This window comes from Siphateles boraxobius, unplaced genomic scaffold (genome assembly GCF_051911475.1).
Source record: "Siphateles boraxobius isolate OS27281-9 unplaced genomic scaffold, OSU_SipBor_1 41, whole genome shotgun sequence".
Classification (NCBI taxonomy): domain Eukaryota; kingdom Metazoa; phylum Chordata; class Actinopteri; order Cypriniformes; family Leuciscidae; genus Siphateles; species Siphateles boraxobius.
The window spans coordinates 22,936,936-22,956,135 of NW_027509042.1; the positions used below are offsets into that span (position 1 = coordinate 22,936,936).

The 19,200-nt window shown below is 37.7% G+C and overlaps 1 protein-coding gene across 2 annotated transcripts in view; it reads left to right on the top strand.

Moving 5' to 3' along the window:
* Positions 1 to 19,200, top strand: part of ntn1a (netrin 1a) — a 74,899-nt gene that overhangs the window by 28,763 nt on the left and 26,936 nt on the right. The gene's annotated exons all lie outside the window — the stretch shown is intronic.

Below are 19,200 nucleotides of genomic sequence, written 5' to 3' on the forward strand. Positions count from 1 at the left end.
ATTTTATATATTTTTACTGAATAGTTTACATGGTCTAGCTTTATTTTTAACCTGACATTAATATTTAAAGGCATGAAAAGACTCTTTTCTTCCCTATTGTAATTTATATCCCATTGCAATGGCTTCTCAAACCAGAAGAAAATGTAGGACAGGATTTTGTCCAATCATGTGCATGGATGAATTTATCCATAAACAATAGGAATTGTCCGTTTTGATTTCATGATGACTCAAAGGTTTTTTAAATATGTAAAGAAATTGTAATAATCAGATGTGGTCTAAGCATTATCAGTGAAGACCATCACTTTTTGTGCTAAACACATTAATATGTGATTTCCTGGCCGTAAAAGATAATTAAACCCTTAACTAAAAAGTGCCAATACCAATCATGGTATACCAGAAGCCATTTTCCGAAAGCCATTTCCAGAAAACGCCAGAGTTATTTGAGTTTTAGGGAACTAGCGCTGCAATGCAAATACCACAGCAGGTGGTAAACTGGATGTCGACTGTGGAGCTGAGTTGCTGCCTAAGACAACAGCCGACTTCTCATACATGGGCTTTCATTTCTTGGGCGTCATCTGTCTTAAAAACTTTGCGAATCATCCTTGAATCCGGAGGGTGTGGAAACATAACCGATCCGATTCCTCCTCCACTGCATTTGGATTGAGTCACCACTGTTTTTGGGGATGTACTTTCCTTTCTGTAGTGTAAGAGCCTCTGTCTCAAAGTGCCTATGTGGTATAGCAGTCTGGAAAAAAGGAAGTTGGTTTGGTGTGTGTGGATACAGCTTACATTATTTGTCAGTAGCTCTGTTTCCATTCAAGTTGCAAATTTAATTTATGTGAAAAAATCTGAAAATTCCCTAGTGAAAAATAAATATACCAAAATGCATGTGAAATACATTTATTTTATATTAAGCGTACTACAAATACATTAACATATTTAGGTGCTTAATTTAAAGAAAGAAAGAAAGAAAAAAAAAGAAAGAAAGAAAGAAAGAAAGAAGTACTTCAAATAAAGTTAATTATAGTATTTATATCAGTCTAAAGCGATATGGCAGTAAATATGTTAAAGGGTTAGTTCACCCAAAAATGAAAATTCTGTCAGTATTTACTCACCCTCATGTTATTCCAACCCCGTAAGACCTTCGTTCATCTTCGGAACACGAATTAAGATATTTTTGATTAAATCTGAGAGCTGGATCACTCCTCCATAGGCTTCTAAGGGATTGAAACTTGCCGGCCCCGAAAAGTTATTAAAGACATCGTTAAAATAGTCCAAGTGACTACAGTGGCTCAATCTTAAGTTTATCAAGCGACGAGAATACTTTTTGTGCACAAAAAAACCCTAAAAAAACGACTTTATTTCAACTATTAATTTTCTTCTCTGTGGGCCTCGAGTCAGTTCACGTAGTGTAATAGCGTATTGCTTCTGTGTTGTACGCCACACGCATCACACACATTATCAGCATTGGCCAGTAGTGAGCCTACGTGTGACGTACAACACAGAAGCGCTGTGATGTTAAACTACGTGAACTGACTCGAGGCCCACAGAGAAGGAAATTAATAGTTGAAATAAAGTCATTTTTTTGCGCACAAAAAGTATTTTTGTCGCTGAATAAACTTAAGATTGAGCCACTGTAGTCAGTTGGACTATTTTAACGATGTCTTTAAAAACTTTTCGGGGCTGGCAAGTTTCAATCCCTTGGTGGTTTTGCTGGCATACCATGTTGATCTTCTGATTTCACTCTGAGAGGTTTAGAGGAATACTACTGCTAGGAACTGGTCCTCCATGCTCCAAGTTGATGGCCTGTGTTATTGGCCGCTCTATGCTGAAATGGTCACTGCGGGAGGTTTCTGTGGTTAACCTCTAAAGATTGTTTGGAAGAGACTTAACACCAGTGACCGCAGGGTGTTGAGGGTGCACCCCATGGGTGGGAATGTTTCACAACACAAAGTCATGTGTCCATTCTCTTCTGATGCCCTCATGAGATAATTTCACCACCCCGCCACTTCAGTGTTTCAGGGAGCAGCAGTCTCCAGTAGGTGTTTTCACCTGTCTCCACCCAGCAATGTTGCTGGAGTGTGGCACCCGCCCCGAATCTGGTTCTTGGACCTAATGTGTCTCCTGAAAGACTCTCTAATGGTCCATTCTCCACTCTCTGCCCCAGATTTGGAAGCCCCTATAGGGAACCAGCACATAAATTCTGGTCTCTCAACTGAGATTGTTGAGACCATCCTAAAAGTTAGAGCTCTCTCCATGAGGAAACTTTAAGCCTTAAGGTTGCGTCTCTTGTATCATGGTGCGCTCAGCATCACGTTGATCCAGTTCACTGCCCTGTTGGGCCGTTTGAGTCCTTGGAGTCAGCCTTCAGTCCTTCTGACTTTTCAAAGTTAGAGCTCTCTCCATGAGGAAACTTTAAGCCTTAAGGTTGCGTCTCTTGTATCATGGTGTGCTCAGCATCACGTTGATCCAGTTCACTGCCCTGTTGGGCCGTTTGAGTCCTTGGAGTCAGCCTTCAGTCCTTCTGACTTTCAAAGTGGCTCTGTCTCTGGTATTACTTTGCTTTAAAGATTAAGAGATTTGCAGGCCATCTCAGTTGTCTGTTGCTTAGACTGTGCCCTTGGACTGGTCAAAATGATATTGGACCTGAGGTTGGGTTACATTCCGAACATGCCTTTCTCAATTGTTCATCCGGTCGTTCTTCAAGCCTTCTCCCCTCTGCCGTTTGACTTGTGGATCAGGAGAGGCTTTACCTTGTATGTCCAGTCAGGGCACTAAGAATTCACGTTGACACTTCAGTAGGGTTGGGTATCGGTTGGGTTTTATCCGATACCAGTACCTACTCTGTATTTTTTAAACGGTTCCGGTGCTTAAGCGGTCTTGAAGCGGTACTTAAGAAAACGAAACCGCACAAACTTTGTCAAAAAATAATAACATTTTATTTACAGGGCCAAACTGGACACAATATTAACTTAAATCTTTAAACAATATAAATACAAGTAACATGATAATAATAAATAAACCAATATAAAATAAAAATTCATATTTACATAATGTCAAATTTATAAAACAATATTGTATCAAATGGCGTGCGCCAATATAATGTGACAACGTATGTTGAGGCGGTGCCCGCGCCATCAGCCAACGAATTGGGTTGATTCTATATGGGCTTCAGACAACTGGCACAGAGAGGGCGTTCTGACGCGTAATTTAACACTGATGCCCGCAAATTAGTTAAAATCTCCCGTAATCAAGAGCGAGCAAGAGCGCGCCTGCGAGACAGAAGAGACTGTGCTCCAAACCGCATAGCGCGCACGGTGGAGGGGGAGAGAGCAAGAGACCTTGTGTTTGTGTGCGTGCGTGTGTGCCTCATGAAGCGCATGTAAGAAAGAAATCAGGCACTGAAAATTTTCGTTCTTATTCGGTCTCGTTACTACCGTTTATGTCAGAACCGGTTCCCTATTGGCACCGCGTTTCGGTACCCAACCCTACACCTCAGGAAGTGTGGAGTAAGTCCGATCAACTGTTCCTGCTACCAAGCAGTGCTTGTTGCAATGGATTGTTGATTTATTTTGTATATGAGGCGTGCAGTATGGCTCCACCTCTAGACACCATTCCACTAGCCCAGTCCACTAGGGGTGTAGCTCCTTCTAAGAGACTAGCTGATCCTCTTCATAGACAATTATGGGGTTGAACATTTTTGAAATGGATTCAATGGATTAATTTGGTTTTATAGTGTGGATGTGAATGCTACCCCAGGATCTCCTTCGGGTTGATTGTTCCTTTTGTGCTTGTGTATCCTTTTCAAAACCTGTGGTGGAGGCGTCTTCTCAGTATGGCGGCGTGGATATTATGTTCCCATAGCATCAACGAGACACAGCGTCACATTGCAATACTTTAAGCCATAACATTTTTTTAAGCCTTAAAAGCTCTTTTAAGCTGTGCGGCTTCTTCAGACAATTAGAATCTGGAGAATCCGTGACGTAGGTGCTCTTTTATGGTATTTGTGGTCCTGAACCTCTGTAGTCCAGTAGGATTGAAGAGATTTCACACATGCTTTGGACACCGTTTCAGAGTGAAGGTGTTCCCAAGGCGTCAACACAATGACGCAGCATCTCGTTTTCATCTCCGGGAACCGAGTTACATGTTATTCTGAGATGTTTCCATCAATAGTTTATGTGGAAGTCTTTTTACTATTGAAAGAGATTGCCTGCAGTTGTTACATTAAATTGCTAATAGCTATATATATTTAACACTTATATACATATAAATATGTGTTGTGTCTTATGCAATAAAAAAAAACATGTTTTTTTTTCTTATTTTTTATGAGACATCTCAAAACAATTCTAAATCACATTTAGGCCTGTGATTTGGCATTCAGTACTAATAAGAAACTGTAACAGCAATACAATACGACTTAGGAGGTCTTTCCCTGGCCTGAGGGGAAAGAATTATCACTGTAATTTTCTGACATGGTTATTTTCTCATAAAACTGCCACACCAACAACTCTGCAACATTATCAATTACTTCAGTGACTAATTTGACAAGATAATGTCTTCATAAAGAGTCCCCCTTTTCTCTTCTCTGAGTGCCAAGGTAGCAACATATGACTACGTGCTATAGCTCCGATTGCCAACATTCCAAATGAATGTGATATCTGTGACAAGGAGTTGAGCAATCACTTAGTTTCACAGAACTAAGCTCAAACAGACACTGAGCCTTAATGCCTGGTGCCTTTTGACACCACTCCATTTAGGCTCACAGTGTTTGCAGGTTCTCAGTCGGCAATGTGTCGACTTACTCAATGGACTATGGTACTATTAAGGCTAAAACAAGAACCGTTTCAGAGAGAAGCATAAATATATTGTTGTTGGCAATATAACAGGACTGCTGCTAAGTTGATTTGTTTAATGCCTCAGATCTTGTGGTGAATTGCCTTTAGTCTGGTTGCTTATGATCATAGCTCAAGAAGAATTTTACGATGTTTAAAGCAATGAACCAAGACAGACAAGGTAATAAAATAAATTTCCTTTTAACATAAGCCTTGGACGATGGAATCATGTTCAGTGTAACACTTCATCCATTAGCATCCAAACTAACTGCTTTCATGGCAAATAATGGTTCATATACTGTAATTTCATGTAGCACATAGGTTTTTAGAGAGATAAAAACAGGAAATAGCTTAGTTGCCAGATGTGGGGCGCATGTGCAGTGGAAATTGCAGTATTGTTGTGTAAACTCTGTTTTCTGTGCTGCCGTAGCCCGAAAGCTGGATCTTTTCTCATCTTTATGTGTCTGGATTTGCTCAGTCTGGGGAATCAACATAAATCCCAGAAGGCTTTCACCAAGCTGGGATGAATAGAGGTTGCCGCTTTATTCTGCTTCTGTACAATTCTCACAATGTGAATCACACAAAACAGACATCCTCAAAAGTTCATTCAAGGCAAAGAAACAAAATGAAATATTCCCTTGTGTTTATCTCTTTTTTTTATGCCTTGCTGTTCTCTCTGTTTTCTTTTTCTTTTTTGTTCTTGCAGAATTTTATCTCTCCTTGTCATTGTCTTCTTTCTTTCTTTCTTTTCCTCCACACAAACACTTATTGATAGAAAGACATACAAAATGCCTCCGTTAGCCAGGAAATACATGCACCAACACTGACACACTACCTTTTGACACACTATTTATTCCTACATCACAGCATGCAGTTGGATTATCTCTTCTGCTGCAAGGGGTGGTGCACGGTTTGGAACAGCTGATCATCCCTAACGAGGGGGCAAGCTGGTCATTAAATGTGTGCTAATACTGGAAAGTGGAGGCCATTAAGTCTTCTTTGTTGTGGTTATAAAACCCTTAGGAGCCTCTTGACCTGAAACCCTTATTAGTTTCCAAGCATTCAGATCCATCCTTCTTATCACACTGGCCCTACTTAACATCTTCATAACAAAAGAACAGACAGAAAGAAAGAGAAATAGTGAGATAAAGATGTAGAGAACATTATGTATAAATAACAAAGAGCCCCTGAAACCTAGAGTAACAGAAACAAAAGAAGAAAAAAATATGTCATGCTGGAGCAGCTGAAAATGAAATTACTAATTAATCTGAGCATTGCCAACTTGCCAATCTAAGACTGTGTGAGAAAATACTAGACACACAAAATCAAGATATGAAAACATCTGCAAACCACTCAGTTTTCAAAAACAACACTGGGTCACACTTTATATTTGGTGTCTTAAACTACTATACTTAAATATATAAAAAATATTAGTACAGTGTACTTATTGTGTTGGTGTTGTATTGAAAAACGCTTTTGCTGCTACTGAGGTGGGAATCGGGTAAAGTTACGGACAGGTTTAGTGATATGGGTAGGTAAATTTAGTAAATTTACTTTAAAAGGTTAAGGGAAGGGTTAAAAGGGAAGGGTCAACAGTGTAATTAGAACTGTAATTACATAAAATGATTACAGATGTATATGCATGCAGGTAATTATAATAATACAAGTGTAATGTAAAAAAAAACATGTAAGTGCATTGTATCAAATGATCGATTTTAAATGTTAGTAAATTGTAGTTAAACATATGCCTAATATAAATTGGGACTCAATCCAATTTCAGAGGAAAGCTGTGTCTTTTTTCTTCCTTGGTGTATTCGTTTAAGTCTAAACCTGCATGAATGTGAGAAAAGAGACAAAAGCTCACATGAGACAAGGAGTGCCTTAGCATTACTGTAATTGGCTGATTATCCTGTCACAACTGTGCCACAAATAAACCTGAATGTGTCACACTGATAGAATTGTATAGACTAATTACAAGGTAAATAACTCACCCACTCGGATATAACCACTTTTGGTAACGTAAAATAGAATTAAAACATGAATTAAAAGTACACCTCATGCCTGCAACCATATAATGTACAGTATAAAGCGTTAACCTTTGGCCTGTTTACACTGCGTCACTTAATGCGTTTTCTCTAATCGGATAGCAATCCAATCGTGAAAAAACAGGTACCCTGAAACGCATTCGAGAGGGATTTAAATCCGATCACTCAGAGACTCATTCCAGATGAAACAGGTCAAGTGTAAATGCATCTGGTTGTTGAAACTACATTCTGTTTCTCCAGCGTTTTCCTGTTATCCTGAGTATTTTGCTTCTTTTTTAAAGTTCTACTGCTGAAACTATAGATCCTCGTCTCCTTGCATTTGTTAACCATGCTGTGACACAGTGAGGTTCAAATCATATTTGTGACTTGAATACCTTGAGAACATTTAAACATTAGACATTTTTAGGTTAACATTATTCACTATACACTAGTATAAAATAATAGGCCAACAATAAGCTAATTAAAAAATAAGTTACACAAAATATAAATAAAAAATATACATTTATGTGACTTTTTCTTAACAAAATAATATCATCTATTATCCAAAATTTTACTATTGATTTCTTGTTGATAAGTATAAGATAAATGGAATATTATTTTATATACAAACCTAGAAAGTGGACGTTTCCTCATTACAGCTCACCCAGCACTCATCTTTTGGAGGTTGGAAGGTTTTGAGAAGGAAATATTTTAGGATAAAATGTGTGTGTTGATATGATATGTTAAGCCAGCGGCTGGAAGTGTATTAAAGCATATGTTTAATCGAAAGAGGGAGTCCCTCCAAAACCTCCAAAATTCACATATTCTTAAATTCATTGCCAAAACTGAGCATGTTTTATTACTAACCAACAGCAGTCAGGCACAGCACTGCTCTTGGGCTCCCATGTGGATCAATTTATAATTATGAAGAACCGGAGGTACATAAGTCATAATCCCAGCATTCTGCAGCCAGTGATGAATAATGCAGCAGATATCATCCCAGGAGTTGGAATGACATTAAAAGGTTATGCTGTTTGGTTGTCAATAAAAATGTACACATTTGCAGTTTATTTATTTAAATGTCAGTGTATTACTGATCTGGGAGTTTATGTTGATAAACATGTAGGCTGAACCCAATTAGAGCAATTTTTAAAGTTCATGCCATAATTTAACAAGCAGGATACAAATAAATATGTTTTTTTTTCTTTCTCGGGTTGGGGGTGAAGGCTGCTCTTACAAAGCGAAGACAGGTTGTTGTGCGTGTTTGGGTGCATGCGCATGTGAGAGTTTTTGTCGTGTGGAGTGATTCTCTGTTTGACAGCACTCGCATTTGTGTTGAATTAGGACTCAAAGGGCTGGAGTGAGGTCCGTTTGACTCTGGGGTTCACATACAGGTGGAAACAAAAGCTTCAACGCTCTTCAGCTCTCTCAGCATGCTGGGTGGAGAAGAGAGGCACTGCCTGAAATGTGTGTCCTGTTAGAAATATACTGTTGACGTGGGGGACGTGATCCCCCCCGCTGTTATTCTCCAGTGTGTCCACACCAGTTCGTCTGATCAAAGACTCCAATGGTAATATGTTCTTTTCCTGGCTGCCTCAACTCCTCTAATCTTTTATTTGTTTATTTCATGCCAAGGTGATAGTTTGGAAATCTAACACTCGTTCTCTCCGGGATTGAAGGTGAGCTGGTACTTCACTCTCTGAACATGTGATTTGTAAAGGTTTTCATTTTTTTCGGGACTCATTAAAAGCATTCCAGATTTGAGTCATGATTTGGCTAATAGCTGTTTATATTTTTAAGAGGAATTTTTAATGTTTACATTTTCCTTCACAAAGGTGCAGACAGCTGTCTACATAAAGAATAAATAATCTCAGACAGGTATGTTTCTTGTCGACAAAATGACAGCGTGACTGACAAAATGTCAGGGTCTTGGGAAAACTCCAGTATTGCTTTTAATTCAACTTGATGTATTTTGAAAACATGTTTTTTTGCACATTTTAAGTATTGTGCAATATGATTTTATAATGTTACATTATAATTTATGACTCTGTCAATAATATTTCTGCCAATATAATTTAATTTAGATGTTAGATAATAGATATATACACTCATTTTCTGTGTATATATTTGAAGCATATTGAAACAGTGTTTTATGTTTGAGACTTCTTCCTACTTTGTTCTACTATGAAAGCACTGTCTGTATCAACAGATAAGCAGAGCTCTGCACTTTATTTTACAGTGTCCTTGTGATATATGTTACATTTAGTTGCTGTGGTAATAACTAGGCTATTAGTTATGCATAATTACATGCAACTAACCCTAAATCAAACCCCAATCCTAACCCTGTCCCTATAGTAAGTACATGTAGGCCAAGTTAATTATTATTACACAGTAGCCTACATAAATGCATAATTACATTGTAACACGGACACCTTAAAATAAATTGTAACCCAGATCTCCAACACCCGCTTTAACTGAAGCAAACATCAAGCATGCTGTTACAATCAGTGGTATGAAATCTGAAAAAAGCAAGTAAAATTTGACAGGAGATTCAATATGAGCACAACGAGCACAGTGTATCTTTTATTGTTGTGTTCTCCAATAATAATGAAAAAAATGTTTTCCATTATTATTAGATTAAAAGTCAAACATGAATTGGTTTGAGAAAAATCACGATGTGAGTGAAGTGATCATTTCCCTATAAACAAGAATTCCAGAGAGTGTGAATCAGATAATTTGCTCCAGTGTGGTCTTTATATTTTCAATACGAGAGCAGCAAATCAAACCGACACAAACAAAGCACTTAACCATCACCAAGCAGTGTGTCATCACATTCATATGACAGTCAGCCAGAGAGGACAGGATCTACAAATACAGTAGGCAGAAAAGGAGAGACATCTGAAACTTTATTGATCCATGTGCTACTGTATGTATTAATAGTATGCTTACAGCAATGGTTTTTTCTCTTTATTGTACAATTTGTGAGTAATCAAAAGTCCACGAGGCATTTTATTTTAGTCTGTGCAAATATAAAGTGACTGCAAGTTTCATGTACCCTTCAAGGAATATAGTTTTCACAAAAATGTAAATTCTGTCACCATTGACACACTGTCATGTTTTTACCGCATATGATTTTCTGTATTTGAAAAAAAAAACACAAAAGGAGAAAATTTGTAGTCCTATAACAACTATATTCCAAGTCTCATCATTCAATGTCAAATGAAATCATAAGATAGCTCGTGGTGAGAAACTAAAAAGGACAGGACTATCATCAAGATTTTCAGTGAAGAATTAATTAAATATTGCTCTGTTTCTCTAGCAAACCAACTGTATTATAATTTGTATAAATTAAATATAGCCCACAAGATTAATATACAACTTTTTTTACATTGCATTTTGCATGAACTGCATTTTTTTACAGTTCATTTTTATGAAAAGCTGAAAAATCCTTATCTTAATATGTTTGCATTATTTTCCAATTAAAAGATCCAAAACTCTAAAAAACAGAAAAGTTACTTCTTTGAAAAAAATTAAAATAAATTGAAAACAAGTTTAAAAAAAAGGCTAATGAAAAAGTATTTTTTTACGGTCCCCCTTTCTTTCCTTTTGCAGTGCAGTTCATTTTAATGACATGAAAAGAAGTGATCAGAGGTGTCTTCAAATATATCCACTTTTTGTTTCATTTTCAAAAAGAAAGTCATACAGGTTCAGAACAACATAAGGGTGGATAGATAATGAACGATTAAAAAATAAGTTTGACTGACACTCTCAGAAGAAATATATGGCGTGAAGTTTACAAGCTTCTATTTTATTGAATTTATTACTCTTAGTCTCTGCGACCAAACCACTGAATATCTTTGGCTGACCACAGAACCACCATGCCAACGTTCATCCTTGTCTCAGTGATGAAGAAAATAAATATGTACTGTGGGGAAACTTTTTTGCCAGTATTGATTTAAGGCCCAGAGCAAAAAAGTCTTGAAATGATGCAACATCCGAAAAACGCATGTGCAGGCACACAAACTCTTACATTCCACTTGCACACTCCATGTCATACAACCACTCAAGCACACTCACCATGTTTAACTTCACTGAAAGACGACCAAACCAAAACAAGGCTGATGTGGTGATATACAATATTTTCTCATTAAGTCTTACGGGGCTCAGGGGCTAATCGCATTACTTAAAAGGGCACACACAGATTAAAACTAAACTAGCTATGGATGGGTCCTCTTCCATGTTTGTTTAAAAGGATAGCACCCCTCGGCGTAACTCCTTCTCTGATGGGCCGGTGTTAGGTGTTGGTATTGAGTCTATTTCGGGTTGGTGGTACCGACCCCCGGTACAGGAAAGATCTCATGCCCTAGAGTTCATGACATATGACTGGTGCTTTTTGACACTGAAGGTCAAGCCTCACACCTGAGATGGTGTCGGAGCAGACAGACATCACATGCCTGAGATGTTTCTCTTCTGAAGGATGTATGAGCTGTGAGTGGATTCTTTAGCACTAAGTCACGGAATGCGGGTTTGTTTTTACCCCGATTTGATGTAGTGCACCACCATTTTGGTAACGCTTCACCAAGCGTGATGTTTCATTGATAAAAAAAAGTGCACAAACTTGTAATCACCTACTTTTCTGCTGGCTTTTTAGTTTCTATTTTTTGTAAGCCTATGTTCAGTTTTAATATCAAATGTATTAAAATCTGAGGTGAAAAACATCATGATCTGATGCTTTCAACACCCCTCACTCAAATTGCTGAATCAACAGCTGTAATCTCCGAATTATGTGCAGAGGTGACGTCTTTTTATCTTTCCTCCGTCTGACAGGCTCTGTGTAAAAAAGGCCAAAAGTGTTGAGTGCTGGACTAATATCCCTGATAACTGAGGAGAATTACCAATTGCCTCTAGTTTGACACTGTTTATACAGCACGCTTTTACAAAGAGTGTAAGAGAGCGAGCATTAATCCCCACTTACTTATTGCTATGTTCCGTCTTTTCGGGAAGACAAGAGAAGATTGCCCAAACTAATTCTGATAAACTGTGCGAGTTTAACGTTTGTTGAAGGTCAGGTTAACACAAATCTCATCCTAAATATACTCATACCTAATAAACGGGGTGATATGCTGATAACTTCAACCAAATGCATCGGCGTGGAAAAAAAACATTAATCTACGTCAACTAGTTCAAGCACTAACAAAGTGTTTGAGGAAATCCTCATGTTTGCAGAGGAAGGAAATGAGCGGTCACTAGGAGTCTACTGGCTCTTTAAATTGTAATGTGAGGAAGTTATTGTTGACAAATAAACACTGACAAAGAGTCCTACATTCCAAACAAATAAATAAATGGGCATTAAAGGGTTAGTTCACCCAAAAATGAAAATGAAATTAATTCACAATCTCAAAAATCGAAATAAAAAATGGAATCGTCGATGCTGCCACGCCCCCATGTCGCGCCCATGATGGAAAGTTCGGATCGTTTTACTGACTCCATTGTTCAGTCTCGTTCATCAAAATTAACTAATCTTTTTTCTAGTCATTTCAGGGGCTTTAAATGTTATACTTTTAACAGGCAAATTCCCCGAACACATCCACCTACGCAATCTTGATCATATTCTGAATTAAGAAATCATTATAATGCAGTCAAAAATAATTTACAGGGAACATTAATAATTACTTGACCTTCCGAGTCTTTTGTTCATTTGTCACATGACAGAGGCAATGAACGGATCGTTCATGAACGACTCATCACGGCGCGGGGAAAAATACACACGTGTTGAAAAGCTGTGATTCCTCTGACTTAGATTCTATGCCCGAGCCCGAACTTGGCCCGACCCGGCCCGATATTTCCCGTCACTATCCTCGGGCCGGGCTCTTGATCTATAGACGTGCACTCCCAATGCAATAGAGTGCGGCACGAGACTAGATTTGATGGCCGAGTGCGAGCGCGGGCGGTAATGCACTCACTCTGTGTGTGCGGGAGAATAAAACAATTCGCAGACTCCCGCAAACTAGAAATATCTATGAATAAAACATAAAAACTAATAAATTTGTATTTATCTGTTGCAGAAAAGCAACAAGAACAACTAAAACAAAATAGAAACGATTTACAGGCCAGAGATTCTATTTATAACATGTTTGCAGCGTTGAGCGATTTAGCCAATCACAGACATATGTGTTGATTTCTTGAACATAATGGCCAATCAGAAGCATTTAAGATAGACTCTCCTCACCGCTCAAAACAGACTTTTTGTTCAGTGCTGAATTCTGTAAGCTGGCAAATCCTCTAATTATAACAAACAAAGTGTATGCTATATATTATGAAAGATTCATTGTGCAGTCAGCTTCATTGATAATAACAGAGATGTGTGAGATTGCGATTAACTGATGTCAGCTTTTTAGGAGCAACAGCAACCTGTGCTTAAACAAAAAAAAAAAGTAAAAATCGAGAATCGAATCGAACCGTGACCTTAGAATCGAAAATGTAATCGAATCGAGCATTTGGAGAATCGTGACACCCCTATTAATGACTCACCCTCATGTCGCTCCAAGCCCGTAAGACCTCCGTTCATCTTCAGAACACAGTTTAAGATATTTTAGATTTAGTCCGAGAGCTTTCTGTCCCTCCATTGAAAATGTATGGACGGAATACTGTCCTTGCCCAGAAAGGAAATAAAGACATCATCAAAGTAGTCCATGTGACATCAGTGGGTTAGTTAGAATGTTTTGAAGCATCAAAAATACATTTTGGTCCAAAAATAACAAAAACTACGACTTTATTCAGCATTGTATTGTCTTCCGGTTCTGTTGGGGATCCGCGTTCACGAGTCCGCAGTGACGCTGATGACGTGTATCTGGTGCGTCCGTGTATTCGGGTTCAAATAAATATGGCTGGGCAAAAAAATGCAAGTCTTCCTCTGTGTGGAAATCCTTAGACATGTTTGTGAAGATTGTTTTGTTTCCAGCGTGCGTCTCCCTCAGACTGTAAACGAAGCTCGGGCGCACCAGACACACGTCAGCAGCGTCTTACGTCAGCAGCGTCACTGAACGCGGATCCCCAACAGAACCGGAAGACAATACAATTCTGAATAAAGTCCTAGTTTTGTTATTTTTAGACCAAAATGTATTTCCGATGCTTCAAAACATTCTAACCCTTTAAGTATCGAATGGAGTTTAAATAATGTGATTATGTGAGAAGAAAAGACCATAAAAATGCTATAAGAGACATGATACTAGCAAAATAGAAGAAAACTATACAAGGCAGGAATAATAAAAATTAAAAAAAAATAAAAAATGAGGAAAAACATGCAGAATTATAGGCTATTGTAGAAAAATTTAAAGAGAAAAGGGTTTCTTTTAATAATTTATCTCGAATTGATTCATCAACATAAAATATGTGTGTACAAAATTTATATATATATGTGTGTGTGTGTGTGTGTGTGTGTGTGTACAGACATTCATTAATTTGTTTTTATTACACACAATTTTGGTAACACTTTACAACAAGGTGTAATTTGTTAAGATTAGTTAATGTATTAACTAGCATGAACTACAGTAACAATGAGCTGTACATTTGTTACAGTATTTATTAATATTATTATTATTATCAATATTACTTTATAAAAATCCAGCAGTTCATTGTTTGTTCATGTTAGTTCACAGTTCATTTACTAATGTTAACAAATACATTTGATTTAAAAAATGCATTAGTAAATGTTGAAATTAATATTAACTAAGATCAATAAATGCTGTAGAAGTATTGTTCATTCTTAGTTCATGTTCACTAAAGTAGTTAACTAATGTTAACTAATGAAACCTTCTTGTAAAGTGTAACCCGAAATTTATGTTGGTGAATTAATCTTCATTATCATTTTGTTTTTGATATTTGTTCAAATATCAAACAAAATACAAATCGGCTACAGATAAAAAGTGAAAGAAAAAAAGACTCTAACAAACAACAAGCAAAGCAAAACCAAGATTCTAATGCTCTCTTCTAAGAACATTCTTAACGCGTTAACAAAACCAATTAGCTTCTCTCGAAAGCTATCAACTTACACTCTTTCCTCACGGCTGTACGTGTTTATCAACCTCTCTGAAAGCTAAGCCAAACTAAAGAGGGGAAAGAGACAAAACGCATCTGGTTTGGCTTTCTCCTCAACCCAGTCAATCAGACGAGTCATCTCACGCGCTTATCTCTGCCCGGGGTTTATCGGCTAAGTGGATGTGTAGCTACAAGTGAGAATAGCTTGTTTTGTCGGCTTCACTGATGAGGGTTTTCATCCACTGCAAGTATTCTGCTTCCCCAGTCTGGTTGGACTTCTAGCTAATCTTTCATTATGTTAAGACAGATGCTGTTCCACTCTGTGGTAAGGAAGTACCACCATAGGGATGAGCTTTTCCTCCCACTTCCAAAAGCGTCTGTAATCTTCTTCCGTCATACAGGGCAACATTTAAATTATGATCATGCTTTCAAGGCAGATGACATGGCCAGATTAGTGAGTCTGAAAGCACTTCAAAGGTACGGGAACAAGGTGTGAGAGTGAGCAAAATGAGCAAATCTGAAGCAGAAGAAGGGAAACAAAATGAGTCTGACAGTGAGTTGATTGTGGGGGGGCGACATAATGTACAGCCGCTTTGTATTCGTTCCCATTGAGAGGCAGCCACCCTGAATCCTGCATGCCTGTAAAAGAGCAGGTGCGAGCCGAGCGTATGCTTCGTGTTTTCATACGGACAGGGTCGTATCACAACAATCACAATCTCTGGAATGAGGAAACCAGATGAGGTAGAGCAATGAAACAGCTTTCTCCAGCTGCCCTATGTGTGTCGAGGTTGTTTTTTCATCACGGAGGGCAAGAGGAAACGACGTGTGCCAAATACTACCAATAGCCTCACATGTTGACAGTGCAATTTCCTTTCAGCTCTTTTAGGTGCATGGTGATGCTACAACAGTGTTTTCCAGCTACAACAGTGTTTTCCAACAGTGTTTATGAGGATTTTCTATCCTCATAGAAAATTAAAAGAAATGATTTATAATATAATAAAACAATAACCAAATTGATTTGATAACATCCAAACTATTAGTAAATAATAAACTAAATCAAAATTATGCTTAATTTAATCTTTTAGCAGGACGCATTGACTTATGACTGTAGCAACTGCAACAAATTACGATGTAAGACAGCGCATGCCGTCCAATCCATATAAAACATCACTTATTTTACCGCAGATTGTTTTAAATCATGTTATGAAGGAAGAAAGAATACAACTGAAAGGTTTCAGGGTGATGTCATTGTAATAACAGATTTTTCTCATTACTTTGGTAAAACATGATGTTGTGATTAGTTTTCTCAGTTTTATGCCTCTCCAATAGCAATATAAGGTATTTTTGTGCCTTCGAAAAGTGATAAAATGTGGTGCCATTTTGATTTTTAGAGAAAACAACTTGGGTTTTATGTTTATCAATAAGTTCAGCAAGTCTGTAGAAATTTAAAGAAGCCGGAGGCCGCGTAGTGGACTGCATTTGCCTTGTTAGCAAAAGTGAATAATCCATAGCTGGAGGGTAGGAAGGATTAGTTTCATCCGGGATTCAAACAAGCAGGCAGAATTAATACCAACAGTATGCCTGTTTGAAAGCAAACAAGCCGTGCATGGAGTAAGTTTGAAGAGGAGACACTTCTAGGACAGGACGAATTATCATTCTTTATGTCCTGCAGGCATCCCGAAAAACCTATTTCAAGTATTATTATTTTTTGGCAGAAAGTGGAAAATCTGTGGAGATGAGCCAAGAGTATTTTTTAGGAGATATTTAGTAGAGTTAAAAAAAAAAATTCACTCTTTACTAAATTGATAGTATTGTACTCAAGTGAACAGGAAAGGACTAAGTGTCAAAATAAGAATGAAAATCGGATTGCTCCCTTAACTTGATTTCAAGAAAGGAAATAGAATCCCCTGCAAGGCAAAATACAGTAACTACAAATACTATCAAAATCAAGTTATGACCCAACTCAATATTTTACAATATTACTGTTTTCACTTTGTCTAAAGACTGAAATTATGAGATTTACGGCCAGATTTCTTACAGCTTGAGTCAGCGCAAACCCTCTTTTGGTGTAAAAAAAAAACTACTGTCAGGATTTACTAAAGACATTAAGAAATTAGCACTGCAAAGACATGGACACAGTTATTTTTGAGGCTGACAATATTGCATATGTAGGAGTTTCCCTTTCAGACACAGCAGTTATGTGAGGAAAGTATTTAAATGAATCAAGCAAGGTGATTTACTAAGGTTTGCGCTCATCAATTTACTGCTATTTGCGCCATTATTTACAGTAAGTAATTACATACATAGTAAGTGTTGGGCCGTCAGGGCCAGCAAGGCCTTCTCTGCTGGCCTAAACACTATCAGAATCACTGACTTGCACTTTAATATATTTTTCCATGAATGAGTAAGCTATTAAATTATTCCCAATAGTGCATTCTCTTAATTTCATAGCTTTTCTCTTGGTTGGGCTGCTTCCAGTAGTGTATGTTTATGTCAGAGCTTTTATCCAATCATATTTCAGCCATCGTGTTGTCAGGGTCAAAGAAATTTGCCACGAGGCTTTCAGAATCGATAGTGCGGGCGCCTTTAGCTTAAAATGAATGGCAATGAAACTGTTGCTTTAACCAATCAGATAATCAGTCAGATTTAATCAGCCAATCAGATTTCGATTTGACTGCACCGGGGCCATCTAGCAGCCGTACAATGACGTCACCATTTTCACGTCCTTTGATTGGATGGTCAGAGCGCATACTATTACTGGTAGTCAGAGCTAGCTTACCGCGTCTGTAGCGAACAGCTTAAACTAGAATATATTCCTGTAGATTTAATAGTTTTTCAACCCAAAAATGAATGTTTCTTTCTCTCCTCGACCCCCAGCAGGTTTAAACCTACCGGAAAAGAAATCCCTTATTCAGCCTGAGCTTTACGCAGAGTCACGGAACTCTATTCGATCTGTCCGGGTAAAAACAGAACTGACTATGTATGCCACGAATGATTTTGAAGGCAAAAGTCCCACTGATCTCATTGATTTCCTTCAAAAATCTGTGTGAGAGCATGGGGCAGCTGTACACATCGTCATGTTTTGCCGTGTGTGTCCCTGTGTCCACTGCTTCTGTCGAGCAGACACTCTCAGCCCTAAAGCCAATTAAAACTTATGCCAGAAATATGATGGGACTCGACTTTCAGCATTAGCCTCGATAGAAAAGACTTATTGTTGGAACAGAAAGGCACAGATAACCTGTACAACAGAGTAATTGAAGTCTTCAAAGTCTTCGAAGGAAAGAAATATGGATGGATTTTGTGTAAAAAATATTCAGTAGTTTTGCTGAGTATAATGCTTTTTTTTGAAATATGATTTTCTTCTTAATTTTCCTTTTAAATTTATGATCGAAATTTCATTTTCTTTTAAAAATGCATACTATTTTAACATCTGAAAAGGGACTATTGTAACTCTTGAATGACAAGTCAAGGAACTGGACTATAATTGGAACGCAAGAACCACTGTAGCCTACACTAAAGCACACCCCGAACTCACTCGCTCGTTTCTCTCTACCTTTTCCAAACTTACCGCATTAACCCAATAACTGCTGGTGCTAAATAAAAACAGCAATTTCACAACAATTATAGAGAGTCTATGCGCTGCTACACTATTAAAAGTAATTAATTTAGGTATAACACCACTGACGGCCTAGGTGTGAAATGCACGGCCCGCCACTGTATATAGATGCAAAACAGTAATTTAAAAAAAATTAAGTGCTACCAATGCTCCTCTAATATACATCTAATTGTATTCTAATAGTGGGTAGAAAGTTTTCACTATCAATTTAATTAAATATTTTCCAGATAATATTTAATTAGGTTGGCTTTTATACAAGGGAAATATGAAGCTGCCTTTATTTTAGGATGGGGTCTCTTGCAAGGGTATCATCATATTTGGGGGTCCTTCAAAATCTATTCAACTACAATCATAGAAAATTAAGGATGATAAATGATAGGCTATTGAATCACTCAAAAAAAACCCCAAAAAACTTTAAAGCCATTTTTTGTGTTGGTGTAGTTACTGCGTTCACTTTTGTAAGTTGTTATGCCCTCTAATCAAAATGCTTATTTTGTCTCGAAGTCTCCTAGCATCAGACCAAATAAACACTCTGTTGAAGTTTCTCGGAGAATGTGCATCAGCTATGCCTTGCCAACAGTTGTCTTTGCTTGAACAGCCCAAAGCATTCTGGTAGGAGGGTTGGGATTTATTGTTGAATAATACATGAGGAGGAGCCACACCAATGTCTCACCCAGGCCTAATGAAAGAG